The 19,064-nt window shown below is 49.9% G+C and overlaps 1 protein-coding gene and 1 long non-coding RNA gene across 7 annotated transcripts in view; both read left to right on the top strand.

Annotated features, from left to right (window-relative positions):
* Nucleotides 1-738: 738 nt before the first annotated feature.
* On the top strand, nucleotides 739-1,765 carry LOC147579670 (uncharacterized). The gene is made up of 2 exons (XR_015251788.1): nucleotides 739-849; nucleotides 1,440-1,765. It is a non-coding gene; the product is annotated as an uncharacterized LOC147579670 (long non-coding RNA).
* Nucleotides 1,766-8,325: 6,560 nt separating this feature from the next.
* Nucleotides 8,326-19,064, top strand: part of TRAF3 (TNF receptor associated factor 3) — a 120,502-nt gene continuing 109,763 nt past the window's right edge. For 2 of the 6 annotated variants that reach the window (XM_086708759.1, XM_086708753.1), the window contains exon 1: nucleotides 8,329-8,595. The gene's annotated coding sequence lies outside the window, so the exon portion shown is untranslated. Of the gene's footprint in view, nucleotides 8,596-9,121; nucleotides 9,285-13,237; nucleotides 17,154-19,064 lie in introns of those variants that run through there. The other 4 variants (XM_086708755.1, XM_086708754.1, XM_086708758.1 and 1 more) reach the window with 4 other exon arrangements.

Below are 19,064 nucleotides of genomic sequence, written 5' to 3'. Positions count from 1 at the left end.
GGAAATTCAAACGTGGTAGTTATGAAAAATCATCTACATTGCAAATCACTCACGGAAATTCACATTGATTAGCTAGAGGTGTAATGAGAACATGAATTTGTGAATCTGCTGTTTTTTAATGCTCACTACCTGGGACAGCGAACAGGAGTGACCTGGCAATTACGGGGCTAATTAGATCCCTTTTGGCCTCCAGACTGGAAACTGCACACCCCACCTGCCCTCCCCGAGAACCGTTTCATAGACTCAGCTCCACAAAAGCCCAGGCACACCGGATTCCTTCCTACCAGCTCGCCCAACATTGGCCTTAGCTTACCCTGGAGGCCTTAAAATGCCCCAGGGTGTGGGAATCCTAGTTGTAGTTGACTTTATGAATCCTAGCTCCCAGGCTTCAGGTGCACAGCAAGACACAAGTCCCTTACACTGCCCCAAACGCGAACTGGCCAGGAAGAACCAAGTCAGAGCTGGTGAGGGTGGTGAGCCCCTGGGAAGTGAAGTCTGTGGTGTTCTAGAGCAGATTCTTGATCGGCCTCGGGCAGGCAGATGCCAGACCTTGGGGTTTTTCTGTTTCCATGCAGAAGTGGACACAGTGGCGAGGTCAAGGGGTGGGCTAAGACACCCAGCCTTCAACAGCTCCCCAGATCTGCCTCCAAGCACATCTTAAATAAGGGAATCATGGTGTTATGGCAATAAGGATTCCAGATAGGTCCTTTGGACTCTCCTCCTGACAGATGATGACATCATAAACCTTGTGGACATTCTGGAGCTGCCACTGGCTCTGAGCCCAGGCCCGGACCAGAGTCGTCTGTGGGGAGCCGTTCGTGGATGAAGTGTGACAGGGTGAAACTGGAGGTACATGAAGCGGACAGGAAAGATGTGGCTTGGGGCAGATGGTTTGCTGGTTCATTCATTCATTCATTCATTCACTTAGCCAAATATTTTTTTAATTTTTTTGTAAGGTTTATTCATTTTTGAGAGACAGAAAGAACAGAGTGTGAGCGGGGTGGGGGGGCAGAGAGAGAGGGAGACACAGAATCCAAAGCAGGTTCCAGGCTCTGAGCTGTCAGCACAGAGCCTGATGCGGGGCTCGAACCCATGAACTGTGAGATCGTGACCTGAGCCGAAGCCGGACACTCAGCAGACTGAGCCACCCAGGCACCTCACTTAGCCAAATATTTTAAAGGCTGCCTAGGAACTTCTGCGAGAGACAGAGAGAGAGAGAGAGAGAGATTGAGAGAGATTGAGAGAGAAGGAGCTGACCCTGCAGACCAAAGCCTTCAGACAACAAGGTGACAGTGACATGAGGGCCCAGCGTTCTCCGCTCCGGACTGTTCAGGAAGAGCAGGAGGAATGCAAACTAAACCCCATCGTTATTTATTTCTTTGAATATAACAAACCTTGTTAATTCAGACTCTACTGATCTTGGGTATTTCCTCCCAAAGTGGGCGGAACCTGCAGTTCCCACGGCGCCCAAGGAAGACGTGTCAGCCAAAATGAGGAAAAGGGAGAAGTTACACTGGAGCTGTGTCTCCTTTAGCGGCTTTTCAGGCTTCTTCAGCAGGACCCACGGTGAGAAAGACATTTTACCTGAGGGCGCACACACACACACACACACACACACACACACACACACACACTCGTGGGCACCCACGCAGGACTAAAACAAAAGTTTTACAAACAATACCAACCCTTCCTAGGTATGAAGCCTCCTGCTATTTTCTATTGTATTTTATTTCATTAAAAAAAAAAAAGATGCTGGTCACACCCACTCAAGTGATTTGATGATCTATTAATGGATTGCCAGCTGCGGTTTGAAAAACACCACCTCCCAGGTGCTGGGGCCTCGACACTTCTCACAGCTGCAGTGGGGGCCGGAGGACCGATTCCGCAGAAAATGCTTTTTGGTGAATGGATAATGAAGTTTGTCTGTCAATTTAGCACAGCATGGGCAAGGTATCCCTGAAAGTTAATAAGAAAACACTAGGTAACATCCCCCCAAAATACTGGGGCAAATGTGATTTTCACCCACCGCAGTTGATCGTGAACATCTGAAATTAAAACCACCCCTCCTAGCCCAGGAGAGCTGGGCCGGGCCTTTATCTCTAGGAATGACAGCAGCATTTGAACAACAACCCTGTGTCCTTCCCCTGGGCATCGTGGCCCCTCTCAGGGACATGTGAGCCACGTGGCCCCACGGGCACTGTCCTCCTTCGCAGCCCCCTCAGGGTAGGGCGGGCAGTCTTATTTCCGCTCTGCAAAAGGGGAAACCCAGGGCCGGGAGGCAAGGTGTCTTCCTAAGATTATACAGTCAGTCATGAGTTGAGTTCTGCTTTTTCGATTCCTGGTCTAGCATTCTCCTGCTCTAGTGAATTCCTTGCCAGTTCACCTTTCCTAGGGAACTCATCCCACAACATTTTGGGGGCCCTTTGGCAAGACGAGCCGGGGGCCTGACCCATGGCATCCTTCCCGCTTGGGTGTGAAGCCGTGTGTTGGGCCAAGGGCCCATTTGGAGGTGGACAATGGTAAGTCCTGGAAATGCATGTTTTATTTGGGATTTGCTCCAACTGGCTATGACCCGAAGGAAGCGAAAGAGTGAGGCATACAGAGAGCTGTAGGGAGAGTTTTCGGGGCAGAGAGAAGGGCGGAGGCAAAGGCTCTGAGGAGCTAGTTGGCCTGGGTCACAGAGGCTCCCTGGAGGCCAGTGTGGGTGGAGCAGGTGAGTGACAGGAACATTCAGACGGGGGGGGGGGGGGGGGGGGGTGTGTGTGTGTGTGTGACAACCATGGCCCCTTGGTTCTTCCTGGGGACTAGACCACTGAGAGCAGCTGAGCGAAGGCTGCCGTGCAGGGACAGTGCTGTGGCCAGAGCTACGTGGCCTGCAGTCCACGTGCTGTGGGTTCTCACCCCATCTGACAGCAAGTTCGGGGCTGTTAGCATCTGCTAGGTTTAAATTTTTTTTACATTTTTAAAATTTATTTGTTATCAGAGAGAGGGAGCGTGCACGCACTGGGGAGGGGAGAGAGAGAGGGTGAGAGGATTCCAAACAGGTTCAGTGCTGTCAGCGCAGAGCCTGACACGGGGCTCGATCTCACGAACTGTGAAGTCATGACTTGAGTCGAAATCAAGAGTCACACGAGCCCGGCAGGCGCCCCCAGCATCTGCGGATTTAGAACACCACCACCATGGCCATTAGATAAAGGGTGATGGTCATTCCCTTTGCTCAGTTTTGAAGGTAGGAGGTATGGTTTTCCAGTATTTGGTATTATATCTTTGGAGAGGAGAGTCCCAGATGTGGGGTCACTGGGTCAAGAGGGAGTCACCTCCTTTTTTAACACCCAGGAGGTTTGTGTTTCTAGTTGCCGGCCCACACCACGCTTCATTGGCTGTGACCTCATTCATTATGTAACAAGACGGCGTCGATTGTTGTTCAGATTTGCCTGGTTCTTGGCCTGTGTTTATTGGCTGAATGACAATGAAGTCAGATCAGGTGTTTGGTTAGTTTGGATAGAATATAAGCTGTCAGTCAAACATTACAATGGCTCCCATCTTCAGGTAAAACCAAAGTTCTGTTGATGACCCTCAGGGCCCTGTGTCGCTAGCTCCCGGAGTCCTGATCTCCCACCCTTAGCTTCATCTTCTGCGACTCTCTCCTGCTCATTAGCTCCACCCACACTGGCCTCCCGAATGCTTACTGACCTCAGGGCCTTCGCCCACGCCATTCCCTCTTCCTGGATGCTTTTCCCACGGATATCCACATGGTACCCTCCTCTTTTCCTTTAGGTCTACATGCAAGTGGTACCTTATCTGGCACCTTGCCCCCCGCCTTCCTTGACCATTCACCCCAGGCCTCCCTCCTCCCCTCCTCTGTTCTAGCTTGCTGCTCAGCTCTCGTGATAGATTCGCTTGAGGTTTATTTTCTGTTTTCACCTGCTACAAGGTGAGCTCCAAAGGGCAAGCATTTAATTGGTTCTGTGCTGGAAGGGTGGCGGGTCTTGACTGAATGCACTAACGAACAAGGGGACAGTGGAATAAGTTGCTTTGATCTGGCATCATATGACATCTCAGGCTCGTTGCCACCAGCCTTGAGAGATGGGGAAGGGCACCACATTTGCCTTTATTCATAGTGAGATGTCACCTCGCAGTTTTGATGAATTAGGACGATTCTTGTACTTTTCAAACATTTTGTCTCATTAATCCGAGACTTCATTTGAACCTTATCACCTCCTCCCTCCTCGTTGCTAATGAGCAGGGAGGAGCATAGACTACTTGGATGGGGTCTGCTGGGGTAGGATGGGCTGGCGGTAGGACTCCACCAGCCACTGGCTTGCTTGCTGAGTGGAGTGTGCGGGCTGAGGCTGGAGTTGAATTCCTGGTGGGGGTGGTGGGGGGGCTTAGGGGGAGGAAAGGCGCTGTTACGACCGACCTGCAGGTTGGGAAAGAAGGTCAGTGATCACACAGAGGAGGTGAACCTTCTGAATGGGATTTGAAGGCGGGCGGCCGGATTTTCACAGCGGGGTTCATGAGTCTGCTGTGTGGTAACTGATGCAAACCCTCTTCCCCGTCTCCCACAAGATCTGCAGTGAAAACCACCCTTTTCTTGGTGAGATTGAATCTGTTTTTCAGAAAGTGTTAAAGGTCGAAGTGGGTGTGGGGCTCCGGTCGAGGCACCTGTGGGAGGCCGGCCTCGCCCGGTGCTCATTCTGTCCTGAAGGACTGGGGTAAATAAAGTACCAGACATTCCGCGAATGGTGCACACACGCGTGCAAACCCTCAAACGGGGTTTCCTAAAATGAGGACACCTTCGTCAACCTGAGTGGCCCACAGAAATGAGAGAAGATTAAAACTTGATGTGGCCGGTTCCCCAAATCTCCCCCCTTCCCTGTTCCTATTTCTTGCACAAGACCCCTGCTGGCTCTGTATACCCTAGCCATCCGGTGTCTCCCCATGTCCCATTTCCTTTGTCTTCACTTTCCACCGTCCCTGTCCAGGGAGGGGCACAGGCAGCCTGCCTCCCCGCTGGCGCCCCTCTGCTCTTCGCCAGGGTCCCCTGGACGGGACGGGGGAGTGGCGGCCTTGGCTCCCCAGCCCTGCTGCGACAGTGCACACTCACCACGGAGCTTTGCCAGGGGTGCTCTTTGCCAGGCCGCCCGCCCCCAAAGCCGCGGGCCCCTTCAGCCCTTCGTTCCGTCTAAGAGAGTGTCTTCAGACTTAAGGTTACAAACCAACAGTGAGTTGAGAGAGTCACAACAGTATCGAAAAAGTAGAATGGGGGAGGGGGTGGGCGCCTGGACAGCTCAGCTGGTTAAGCATCGGACTCTCGGTTTTGGCTCAGGTCATGATCTCACGGTTGGTGAGTTTGAGCCCTGGGCTGGGCTTTGCGATGACAGCACAGAGTCTGCTTGGGATTCTCTCTCCCCCGCTCTCTCTCTCTCTCTCTCTCAAAAAATAAACTTAAAAAAATGGAATGGAATAGAAAATATCAGCGTACATCACATGTTTGAGGCTAGGTGTCGTCATGTGTGCGTGTATATTCCTGCACATACATGATACACAACTGGGTTTGTGCTGTAAAATTCAAAAAGTTTGGAAGCTACTTGTCTGGTCAGTTAGTAGAAAGAACTGCTTTTATTTTTTTTATTTTGCCGTGTGTCACGGTCCCTCCTGAGGTGATATTTAATATTTTAGTGGGAGAAGTTGCCAGCATATTGCAGCCCAAGTAAGACCCCCTCCCGGGGCCGGGGTGGGGGGCGGAGCTGATGGTCTTTGCGTGGGTGTCACTTGAGGGCCTGATCATCATATTCAGGGAAAGGCCTGTGAGACCCCATTCACAGGCCAAAAGCCCCCTAACACTATATGATGCATACTTTCCCCCTTCCTCTGGAAAACAAACAGGATTGGCTTCTGAGCCGTTGCTCTAATATGTGTGCACTTCTCCCAGAAACACAGCAAACAGAACATGTAATGCTACATAAATCCCTGTGAGAAATTTCTTTGTCCAGAAATGGTGTCAGCTTGTTGTTCCTCGTTGCCATAGGGAACAGAGAGGGCTGCCTTTGAAATGCAGAGGAGACCTGTGATTGGCTCTCCTTGCTGCCCATCACTGCTGCCCAGCAGCCTGAAACTGCAGAGGCCAGAACACCCACCCCCAAAGCAGTTGCCCTGTTAGGGGCAAAATGATTTGTGCTGTCCCCCTGCAGTGTCTAAAGCAGGGCATCCAGAACCGCCAGAAGGTTGGAGAAGGGAAAGGACAGGCGGAAGAGGGAGAGAGGAGAGGAGCAGGTCTCACCAGAAGAGGGCTCCACCCTGGGGTGTACCTGAATCTATTCATTCTCAACGTTGCTGGATGCTGCTTTGGGAAGAGAGTAAACGGAGTCCCAGAAAACCCCTCTGATGGATCTTTGAAACTTCCACCTTGTTGCCTATTTTAAAAGAACCAAAAATAGCCCAGCCTAGAGAATTTTTGGCAGTCTTATTTTGGCAAAGTCTTTAAAAGAGCCCTTGCAATATAGTGTGAGGCAGAAGGTGGGAACTAGCACCTGGAGGCCAGTGTCCCAGGACGGCGGTCTGGGCGGGCCTGGGGGCCTGGGGACCCGGGAGCCGGTGGGCCAATATGCAGAGGCCCTGGAGTCTGGGGTACGGGAAGCAGCCAGGACCTGATCCTTTCAGGTGAGAGTCACTACAAGTTGCAACAGGCAGGAAAGGGCACGCAAGGCTCTGGAGGGGAACCCACCGTGAGGGAAAGGGGAGCCCATCTGGTGACCTGGGTTCAGCACAGAGCCCAGAGGTCTGTGCACAAGGGCTGCCTGCCACTAGCCGGTCACCCTGACATGCTTGCTTGGGAGAACAGCAGCCATCTCGGGTTCTCTGGTCTGAATTCAGAAAGCTGTGACCTTCTGTGGCCCAAGTGGGGGCGCCACTGGAGCCCGAGTCTGGGTAGCAGGGCTCCACTGCTGTGGCTGGAGGACAGAAACCTGTTGGGCTGCTGGAGCCAGAACCACGGCTCACTGTCCAGGGTTCCGGAACGTTCCACAGGGGAAGCTGCAGGAGGAGATGCTGGACTTCCTGCCTCTACTCACATGAGTCATTGGAGAAATACAAGAAGGAAGACTGGCTCAAGCTGGTCACACTGGTCTCAGCTCTGGTCCGGGGACCTTCATAAGCCTCCTTGAGAAGCGAAAAATGAAAAGCCCCTTTCTGTTGCCTCCTAAACACGGGCAGAGTTGGCCTAGGGCCTCCCAGAGACAGGCCCAGCCAGGATGGGTGCAACCTCAGAGGCCTTTGGGGCAATCATCGATGACTTCGGGGGTGGCGGGGCCAAGGCCCCGGGATAAGTGGGTGGCCCCGGGTCTGGAGGCTGCATAGACGCCAGAGGCCGGAGATCCAGGGAGGAGCGGGGTGCGCGGTGGACTCTTCTGCCCCGGGCACGCAGGCCACGAGAACTCTGGGCACTCGCGGCAAACTGGCCACCCTGTTCGCAGTTGACTGAGAGGCAGCTTCCTGGGTGTGGGAGGAGCCCAGGGAGGAAGGAAAGGAAACTCCAACCAAACAAATGCGTAGACATCCCGCTCTCAAGGGAAAAAAGCAGGGGCCCAGATGGCTTGAGTCACCTTCAGCCCCACCCACCTGCGCGTGTGTCTAGAGGAGTGTGTGTGTGTGTGTGTGTGTGCGTGTGCATGGCTGTGCGGGAGCATGAGTGTCGGCTAGTATGGGAAGGAGTGTGTGGCGCGAGGGCACGGGAGGGTGCCAGTGCCCAGGTGAGTGTGCGCGTGGCCGTGAACGTGTGTGCGGCGAGCATGTGTGAATGAGTGGGGCCGCGCTTAGGAATGCAGGTCCGTGAGCCCGTGTGGGCAAGCGTGCGGGTGAGTGTGAGACCGAGTGTGCCCCAGCGGCGGTGCAGTGTCCGCGAGCGTGGCTGCGCGGGTGAACCGGGTGACGCCATCGCTCCTGGCAGCGACACAACCTGCACCTCTGGGGCCCACACGCGGCTGCGTGGCTTCTTGACCCGGAAAGGGGAGGGGGAGACGGCGGGGGCGCGCGCGGCTGCCGGGGGGCGGGGGCCGCGCGGAGCGAGAGGGCGGGCGGCTCGCCGGCGGCCGCGGGGGGCATCGGGGGCCGCCCCGGCTCGCGCCGCGGCGCCGTTGCTAAGGCCGGCGGGCGGGCGCGGGGCGGGCGGGCCTTAGCAACGGGTCGCGGGCGCGCGCGGGGGGGAGGAGCGGGGGCGCGCGGGCCGCGGGCGCGTGGGGCCGGCGGCGCTCGCGGGCTCCTGCGCTCCCACGCGCGCGCGGGCGGCGGGGGCGGGGCGGGCGCGCGCCGGGGCGCGCTCCGGCGGCCGGCGGGGATTTCCAGCGCGCGAGAGGAAGTGCTGCGAGAGGGTGCGTGAGGGCGCGAGGGAGCGCGGCGCGGCGCGGCCGCCGCGTGCGCGAGCCGGGGTTGCAGCCCAGCAGGGACTTTCCAGCCGGCGGCGGCGGCGGCGGCGGCGGCGGCCGCCGGCCCTTCCCCGCCCCCCGACATGGGGCTGCCCGGGGAGCAGGACGCTGCGGACCGCGGCGGAGGACGAGCCCGGCGCCCCTGAGCCGGCCGAGCGGGGCGGACCGCGGGGTAAGGGGTGGCGACGGCGGCGGGTGGCTGGCGGCAGGCGGGCGGGAGGCTCCATCCCCGGCGGCCCCTTCCCGCGTCCTCGGCGGGCGGCGGCGGCGGCGGCGGCGGCGGCGGGCCCGGGGCCGGAGCGGGGCCGGGGCGAAGCAGGCCCGGCGCCCGGCGGCGAGTGCCCGGTGCGGCGCCGCCTCGCCCCCGCCCCCGCCCGGGCCCGCCCGCCCCCCGAGCGCCTCAACTTCGGAAAACTTTGTCCTCGAGGCCGGGCCCGGGGCCCGCGGGCCGGGGTGCCCGCAGCTTTTCAGGAAACGGGGTGCCGAGGCCTCCCGGGGACGCGAGCCCCGCGGGGTGGGGACAGCCGGCATCCCCCGCGAGGCCGTGTGTTCTGGCGGCGGGGGCGGGGGGGGGGGCGCGCCGGCTGGGGGTCTGCATCCACCGAGGGGTCCCCCCGCCCCCCCCGGGCTGCCGGCCGGGGGTGGGGGGGCTTCTGAAGCCCTTATTTAAAAGTTTATACTGAGTCATTCCTCTGCAGATGAACCTCTGACTGATTCATAATCGGGGAGCTGCAGTGGCCTCGAAGGCAGGCGGTACTGGGATCCAGTTCGGGGCAAAATGCACACATTCCACCTTTGATTCATAGTAAAGGTCAGACCGGGCTCCCAGAGGTGCAAAAAATGAAAAGGATGCCTGCCACGGTATTTAAAATTTCATCTCGAGGCGCCAGGCTATCGCTCACGTACGCTTTGCCACGTTTTCACGCCGTCACCCCATTTGGGGACATCTATTTAATATCGAGACCTGTAGAGAGAATTCTGTGTGGAATGTTCTTTACCCTTAATTTGCAAACCTGTAAACAAAAGGGAAATGGATGAACTGTCGTGGACGTGCTTTGAAATTTAACAACCCTTCAGCTAATGCTCCGTTGAAGAAAACAGTTTTATTTCACGTTTTTCCTATGAAGCTCTGAATCAGATTTCAGAAGGAGATGGGGGTGTGTGAGCGTGTGTGTGTGTGTGTGTGTGTTCATTTATTTTTGTGGAGTCATAAAGGCTGTGTTGAGCGTTACCTTACCGCTTCTTAATTTACATTCACAGCATACAACAGAGGAGGAGCCATAATTTTTTTTTTTTCCCCTGGCATTTGTCGTGAATGCACACTGGTGAAGCGTTTGGAAACGTTTTCTGTAACCTTCTATATGGCTCTAAAATTCTTATTGAAAGAAATGACCAGGCGGACCGTCAGTCGGTGCTAAAATCTGCGCGTGTCTTTCACATCTTTGAACGTGGCCTGTTAAAAAGACTGCATCATGTGTAGGATGTCTGGCAAAATAGTGCATAGCCAGTCGTTTTTCAAGCGCCAGGGGATATTTGCTTTTTTTTTTACTCTGTTGTGACTATATTATTTAGAATCAGTCTATAGACGAAGAATTCTTTGGCCAAGCAAGATAAGCCTTGTTAGTAGGAAAATCAGAAAATAGCGGACAAGATTGGAAATCCCTGTGAGTAGGGGCTCATGACAAACCCTGACAGACCTGGGACTCTAGCATCACTGGTTCAGATCGGCCCTTATCACGCATGAGGTTTAAGACGTTAAGGTGTCTCACCCAGACGCCATCTGTTCCAGCTGTCACAATGCAGAAGCCAGGAAAGCAGAGAGAACTGGCAGGGAGAATTCCAGCTTTTTTTTTTTTTTTTTTTTTTTTTTTTTTTAAGACATTCATGTGAATTTTTCTGTGAGGGGAAAGATGACCAGTTATTTTGTTTGGATTCTATCCATGCATTTTGGATTTAATAAGATGGCCTCACTCAGTGAGAAGGGTGTAAAGACATTCCTCTGGAAACAGGCAATAGCACGGTCAGTCGCTTCTGTTAATACCGTCAAAATATTCTTACTCCTGTTCGTGCCTTGAAGAAAGTCCTTCGTTCTGCTGAAACATGTGGGCTGCTGCTTGCTGTTTTCCCCTGTGTTTGGGATTTTGATTCTGTAAACACCCTGGCTAAAATCCCTTTATTTTTTCACTGTGCAAACCTGAGAGAGGCCTTTCTGGGGTACTGTCAGGATAGCTGTGCTAATGAACGGAGGAGGAGAATGATTTATCGCTCTCTTAAAGTCCTTCTCTGTGATGTTAAAGCTGCACTTTCAGAAAGATAAAACAGTCACCGTGGTGTTGCAAGTCTAAGCTGGCTCAAGCAAACAAAGGAAATTGCGTTAAATTTGCCCATCTCTACTTTCTCATCTCCATATAGCAGGACTCTCCAAACAGCAAGTGATCTTAACTATCAAGTATTATGCAATAGCTGAGTTTCCTTGCACTGGTCAATTTAAGAACTATTAACTTGGTAGAGGAGACGTCTTGTGACCAAGGCCTCCTGTGTTGATTCCATAGAATCTGGACCCCTCGTGTGCTTCTTCACGAGTGTTCATAGAGGAAGAAACACTGTTTGGGGGGAATGGAGGGAGAATCATCATGTTGACTTCACCTGCAGAGACAAACTGGGAAGAGAGCTACAGAGTGGGAAGGAAGGAAGTGAAGTGAGGCCAGTGGACCTGGAAGGTGACCAGAGAGAGGCAGTTGAGGCCTGACCGTGGAGGTGATGCTTAGGCTTATTCTGAGTGGGAGGAGTGCAACCACAGGGAGAGGCCAGATGCCCCGGGGCAGGAGGGCAGTAGAGAGGTGAATGGGGGTGGGTGCCACTTGCATCACAGCAGGAGGCTTTGGGTCCAAAGGAGCTAAAAGAAATAGAAGAAAGTGTAGTCTTAAACATAAAGGAAAAATGTCGGGGGCGCCTGGGTGGCTCAGTCGGTTAAGTGTCCGACTTCAGCTCAGGTCATGATCTCGCGGTTCACGAGTTTAAGCCCGGTGTCGAGCTCTGTGCTGACAGCTCAGAGCCTGGAGCCTGCCTGGGATTCTGTGTCTCCCTCTCTCTTGGCCCCATCCACTGCTTATACTCTGTCTCTCTCTGTCTCAAATAAATAAGCATTAAAAAAAAAAAAAAGAAAGGAAAAATGTCAGAAAACTACGTGTGCTTGTGTGATACCCATCATTCATTATTAACTAAAAAATACAAAACGTCTTTCTCATTTTAAGGAGCTTTTTCTAAATTGTTTTTTTGCACAACACTATTCTAGATGATTGGGGGGGGGGGACTAACCAACCTAGGAAGGAGGAGGTGAGGTTTTTTGTTTTTTTTTTTTAATCATTAACCAGTAAAAATTTTTTTGGATGGGATTTTTTTTTTCCTCCCTGTGCAGACACCTTGGGCTGAGGCTGGCGGGTAGTGAGAGATTGAAAACGTAGGTGACTGTTGGTTTCTCACAACTAAAAATGAGGTGGGAATCTCTTGCTGAATTCTGTATTCCTCGAGATAAGTGGATCATTAACTGGGAGTTGGGAATCTTTTTCTCATCTAACCTAATGTTCAGTTAATGTGCCTTGAGCTCCCGTAATGTTCTTGTTACAGAGCTAGGATGGGTGAGATTCGGCACCCGCCTTGAAGAGCCTGGGCTGCAGAAGTCCGCCCCTGTGCACAGGGAAGGGAGATGGCAGAAACCAAGGGTATGGGACCACCACAGCACCTGGACTGAAGCTGGTGGCAGGAAGGGTGTGGAAAGGTGGAATTTTACCACCCTGCCCTCAGGGAGCAGGCGCTCGGCTGGAGAGCGAACACCCACCTAAGTAGTCATAAAACCAAGTAGTCATAAAATGAGTTAGTGAATTGTGTGGAAGACTGAGAGTATGGTGGAAATCCGGGAAAGGGGAAGCTCTTGGCCGGCTGTGGGGGGGGGGGGGGGGGTGTAGTCCGGGAAGGCTTCTGGGAGGTGGGTGTTGAGTCCCAGCATGAGCGAGGTCTCTGGGCCTCTTGCAGGGCCCTGAGGATGGCAGGAAGGGGATTTCTCCATACCCCGCTGTGTTTCGGTAACAGGAGATCTGACAATTTGCCATCCTCCAGTAGATACAGTGCTGACGGTGCCGCTGGTCTGCGGGGTTCCAGTTGTAGTGTTTCCAGCGTTGTCCTCCCGCTCTCACCAGGCCCTTTGTGACCCCGGGGAACCGGCGTTCTACACTGCGAAGGGCCTGGTCTGCACTGGGGAATGGAGCGGTGAGTGGCAGCACGTTGCTGCCTCTACTGTTTCTCCCTGTAGGTAGAAAGGCTCAAGAAGTGGTGGTGAGGGGAGGGGTGGAAATGTTAAAAAGCACCTCCCTCAGGACCCCCTCCCCCAACCTACTGCTCTGTCATCTGTGCTGAAATGACCTAAATCTTTTTAATTCTCAAGAAATAAAAAATTGGGTCCTATAATTTCATTTCATGATTTGCATTTTTCTAGGGCTTGCTGCATGCAGGTTTTAACTGTGTGTGTATATATATATTTTTTCTAATGTTTTTAATTTATTTTTTAATTTATTAAATTTATTATAAATTTAATTAATTTATTAATTATTTCTGGTGGGGGAGGGGCAGAGAGAGGGACAGAGGATCTGAAGCGGACTCTGCGCTGACAGCAGCGAGCCCCCAGCGTGGGGCTTGAACTCATGAACCATGAGATCATGACCTGAACCAAAGTTGGACACTCAACTGACTGAGCTACCCAGGTGCCCTTATACATGTATATTTTTTAAAGGCTTTTTTTTTTTTATGCTTATTTATTTTGAGGGAGAGAAAGAAAGCGAGTGGGAAGGGGCAGAGGGGATGGGGGAGAGAACCCCAGCAGGCTCCGTGCTGTCAATGCAGAGCCCAGTGCGGGGTTTGATCTCATATGCTGTGAGATCACGACCCGAGCCGAAATCGGGAGTCCGATGCTCAACCGACTGAGCCACCCAGGCACCCCGTATATATTTTTTAATGCAGGTTATTGGGTAACTTTTTATGAGGCCATTCTACCAAGAAAGATATCAGGCATGCTGTTCTGATATTCTGATTTTCTTTCCAATTTAAACACTGATTCTATGGCAAAACCCAAAAGCATGTTTATTGGAAACTTGGTTTCTTTGAGTGGAGATAAAAGCTAAATCAATTAACCAAGTGGGATAATAAAGTTTTCAGGACACTAGTAGTACCAGAGTGGTAAAACCTGAGTCTCCAGGAGTCATGAGAATTGTAGTGAAGGTTTCTAGAGACCAGCTTTGTACTCTGGAAGGTTAATGCCCAGTAGGAGGCCTGCATACACTGTAGGTAATGAGGTTCCCATTAGACCTCTCCTGTCAGTGTTCATGTCCAGAACTGCAAGTTTGGGAGAGAGGAGAGCCACCCCAGAGGCCCACACAATTCCACGTGGTTTCGCTGATAGACTTGCAGTCCGGTGTGCCTTGTAGCTGCCTCCCTTGGCTGTGCCCCTGCGCCCACCCCCGTCTTCTCCCCGTTCTACGGCATTAAGAGGCTTGTATGACGGGAGACTTCCTTTGACACGGTACCTTTCTTGGGTGCTTTTAATGACTTAGAAAGGAAGAACAGGGCAACTAGTTCTTGTCCTTCCCTGCCCAGTAATGCCCCGAAGTCACAACTTTATTCTAGAAATTAAATTCTATCCTTTTTGGATTAATATAGCCTGATGTTTGAGATGTTATTATAGGGTAAATTAAGTGTTCTGGTTTTAGATGGCTTTTCTGTGTGGGAAAGGGCATGGCATGGCTTTAGTGTAGTATGTTGCAAGTCTCTAAGGCCCAGTAAGTTTTATTTAAAAATTCTAAAAATGATTTATTATTATTTTTGCTTTTTTTATTTTTTAAAGTTTATTTTACTTATTTTGAGAGAGAGAGACAGCATGGACAGGGGAGGAGCAGAGAGAGAGGGAGAGAGAATCCCAAGCAGGCTCCACACCCAGCGCAGAGCCTGATGTGGGGCTCGAACCCATGATCCTGAGCCAAAACCAAGAGTTGGACGCTTAACTGACTGAGCCACCCAGGCGCCCCTATTTTTTATTTCTTAAGTAATTTCTACACCTAACATGGGGCTTGAACTCACAATCCTGAGATCTAGAGTCACATGCTTTACAACTGAGCCAGCAAGGCGCCCCTTTATCTTAAGTTTTAATACAAATTTCACATTGTACTCAGTAATATGTCTGATTTTTTTTGAAATATAAACACACTTTGTCTCCCAAATTTTTAAGTACAGTTAATTCTCCAAAAGATGCATTTTGTTTGTCCTTGGCTTCCCTAGGACCCCTGAGGGCTCCCTTGGCATTCTACCATGTGTCCCTGGAGCTGTCCATTCCCCAGCTTGAGGAGGGTGCAGATGATGGAAGGCACCAGCTTTAAATATCTGAATGCCAGTCCTGCTCTCTCTACTTGGTCAGGCTATTGGTTCTGTCTGAATTGCTTTCCCCATCTGCAAAATGAGGCAGAAAGCACCATGCACATCACGTGCTTGTTAAGAGTGAAATGGACAATAAAGCATTCTACGATGTTAACATGGAGAATCAAGATGTAGTAGAGTAAGAATGTTCAAGTCTTAGAATGTAGACATAATATGCCCTTGCCTGTGGTAGGGACCACAGAGACTTTCTAGTTGAATTCCCTCTTTTTTTATATGAAAGGCTCGGAATGTTTGGCTGAATAACTGTCCCAAGTTGGATAATGGCAAAGCATGGACTATTCACCCAGAGTACAGATTTTTTCCTTATATGTTGTACTTTTCAGGATTTTCCCCCAGGGAAGCTGCTTGGTCTCTATTCTGACTTGGGATAATTGAGACTTATTTGATCAGCACACATTTTTGAGAGCCTACTCCGGAGCTGTGCTAGCTGTCAAATCTGAGTAGTCAAGTAAACTGCTGTCTGATCACCATCCTCGAGGAGCTTATGGAAGATGGTGAGCCGGAAAAGCCACTGGGTAGGCCCTGTGCGGGTAGAACGGAGGTGCTGAGAGATTGGGGGCTGGGGGGGGAAGCCGTGTCACTTGGACTGCGGGGTTAGGAGGTGTTTCCCAGGGAGGACGACCATCAGCAAGCTCGCAGAAGACAAAGGGAGGCAGTGGCTGGCGGAGTTGCGTGTCAGAGTCTGAAGGCGCTCCCTGTGGCTGTGTCGGGGAGAGTGATCGGGAGCAGGGCACTGGCTGCCTTTGGGTGCCACCTCTGTGTCAGCCTAACTTGGAGTAAGAGTAATTCCCATTTTACAGATGAGAACAGTGAAGAGCGATAGGCCTGTTGGACTCCAGAGTTCCTGTTTTCATTACTGTGCCGCGTGGTCAGTTTAAGCTGAGTTACAGTCCTGTTTTGGATTTTGTTCACATTCTAGACTTTTTAGTTTTGCTTTCAGATTCTAACGTTTTAGTTTTGCTGGTAAATAGTACTTTTTAAATAAATTATGTATTTTTCCAGCATATGTTTTTCCTGTAGCCTTTCCTTCTAACATCTGTTTTGCCTTCATTGACTCATTTTTCTAGCTGGTATTCCCTCCATTTCTTCTTTCTGTTTTGAGTTATTTTCTTATAGCAGCAACATTACATTCAGTATCCTTTAACAAATTCAGTTAAGATGTTCTTTACCCCTGTGGTTCAGATGTTGCTTACATCTTGCTGAGTAGCAGTCCCAAACCTGATTTACTAATGTGTTTTCTTTCCCCTTTCCCTCTCTTAATTTACATTTAAACGGGTAGTCAAGTAATAATGATAGTGTTTAGTCATTATGTTTTTAGAAGGTTTTACAAGCATTAGCTTGTTAGTGGTGAACAAGTCCCCGGTGCCTGGTCACTCTGTAGAGAGCATAACGCTTGCAGTCCAGCACAGTCAAATTTCTACCCATTCATCTGGAATTTAATTATGACTACGGATTACTTACGGGAATATAAGTTAAAGGCAAAGAAGCCTTCTCCACAATTAGCGAGGAAATGATGTTGTTGACTCTTTTGGAGAAGATTTTAAGTGGCTCTTCTGCTAGAGCCACTGTAAAGTTTTGAACACAGAACTGGGAAGGGTCAGTGATGGCTGGGTTGAGAGGGGGAGGCTTGTTTCATGGACATCTATCTGTATCTGCTCCAGGAAGGGTTGTGAATACTGGCACACATCTAGGCCCCAAGGCCACAAGGTCAGGTTCCTGGAGTGACACAGGGTAGATTCCTTAGTTCTTAACATGAGTTAGACTTCTTGGGTGCATGCCATGGTATTGGATAGCAAGGGCCTCATGTTCCTGGAGCCTGTTGTGCCTTCTTCAGGTTGAGGAATGTTCTGGTACATCTTGGATGTGTCTCTGTTGTTGAGATGACAAACTTCTCAAGGACAGGGTCACTTCATCATATTTTCGGTGTGGCCTAAGATGCGCTCAGTAACAATGAGACATTTATGTATGGGAGGAGTATGGGTCTGAAATCAGGCCTGATTTGAATTCTGGTCCTTCGTTTAGCTTACTTATCCTTTGTGAACCTTAATTTTTCTTAGCCATGGAAAGGTAATTGTGAGGAATAGAAGTGAGAATGTGAGTGAATGTGAGAACCCAGCATATCATAAGTGCTAATTCCTTTCCCTCTTTCCTTTCCTGAGTGATTTCCTAAAGGGAAAACCTGCCTTGTTAGCAAGGGGAGTGACAGGCTGTCTTGGGAGTGTGGCTTGGCCCTGGGAGACTACCCTGCAGGTAAATGTAGAAGCAGCGTGTTACTGGACCGTAAAGAAATTACTCATAATAAAGAGTAAAATGATTTGTAGAAAAGGACTTTTTTGCCTGTGATGATTTTTGATAAATTAACATTTATGTTTTAATTTCAGTAGATTATTTTTTCTGTTATTTAGCAGAATAATTTTCTTCAGTTCGTCCTCATCTCTGTTCAAATGTCACTTCTTTCAGGAGGTCTTCCCTGAACACCCTAATTAAAATAGGCCACACTCACTCTCTAGTCTCTTACCTTGCTTTTTAAATTTGTAACAGAAAAGTTTTGTTCATCATCTTAACCCGTGTACTAGGAGAGAGCCTGGAGTGTGGTAGGTACTCAGGTGTTTGTATGGATGAATCAGTATACTGTAGCCTAACCACATTTTCTTTTATTGAGGCAAAATTCACATTAACATACAATTAACCGTTTTAGAAGGTACATTTCAGTGGTATTTAGCATATTCACAATGCTGTGCAACCACCAGCTCTCTCTAATTTCAAACCTTTTTCATCATCCCATAGAAAAACCTTATGCATTAAGTGATCATTCCTTATTCTGTCTTCCTCCCAACCCCTGGTAACCTCTCATCTGCTTCCTGTCTCTATGGATTTGCCTGTTCTAGCCATTTCATATAAAAGGAGTCATACAACAGGTGACCTTTAATGTCTAGCTTCTTTCACTTGGTTTTTGAGGTATATCTAAATTATAGCATGTATAAGTGTTTTGTTCCTTTTTATGGCTGAATAATATTCCATCCTGTGTATATATCACAAGTTATTTATCCATTCATCCACCGATGGACATTTGGATTGTTTTCCTCTTTTGGCTATGATGAATAATTTGTGTAAGTTTCTGTGTAGACATGTGTTTTCATTTCTCTTGGGTGAAATACCTAGGAATGGAATTGCTAGGTCATATGGTAATAATTCTGTGTTTAACTTATTCCCACCACAGACGTCCTAGGGTTCCAATTTCTGTACATCATTGCAACATTTATCTATCTAAGCTAGTCTAGTGGATATAAAGTAGTATCTTCAGTGTAGTTTTGTATTTCCTTAATGGCCAGTGATACTGAACATCTTTTAATTTATATCTTTTTTGGAGTGATGTGCACTTAAGCCCTTTGCTCATGTTTTAATTGGATTGTTTATCTTTTTGTTGTTGAATTGTAAGGGTTATGTATATGTATATGTATATATATACACATACGTACGTACATATGTATACACGTGTATGTATATATATATATACGTACACATACACGCACATACATATATACTTAATCTGTTTCATTTTTGAGAGAGAGAGAGAGTGTGTGTGTATGTGTGTGTGAGTGAGTGAGTGAGTGAGTGAGTGAGTGGGGGAGGGGCGGGGTGAGAGAGAATCCCAGGCAGGTGCTGCACCGTTAGCACAGAGCTGGACATGGGGCTTGATCTCACAGATCACAAGATCATGACCTGAGTGGAGATCAAGAGCCGGATGCTCAACCAACTGAGCCGCACAGGTGCCCCAGGAGTTCTTTATGTATTTTGAATATTAAACCCTTAGTAAATATGTGGTTGACAAATATTTCCTCCCATTCTGTAGGTCTTTTTTTCAGATTCTTAATAAGGTCCTTTGGTGCACAAAAATTCTTACTTTTGTTAATTGTTAATTCCAGTTGATCCATTTCTTTTCTTTCTGTTGCTTGTGCTTTTGGTATCAAATATGAGAGTCCATGGACAAATCTGAGGTCATGAGGATTTACCCCTATGTTATATAGTTTTGACTCTTACATTTAGGTCTTTAAGCCATCCATTTTGAGTTAATATTTGTATATGAAGTGACGTGGGAGTCCCACTTCATTCTTTTGTATGTGGTTATACACTTGTCTCAGCACCATTTGTTGAAGAGAC

This window comes from Puma concolor, chromosome B3, assembly GCF_028749965.1.
Source record: "Puma concolor isolate L17-30 chromosome B3, mPumCon1.1.hap2, whole genome shotgun sequence".
NCBI lineage: Eukaryota > Metazoa > Chordata > Mammalia > Carnivora > Felidae > Puma > Puma concolor.
The sequence above is the reverse complement of the archived record's forward strand: the minus strand, read 5'-3'. Positions and strand labels throughout refer to the sequence as shown.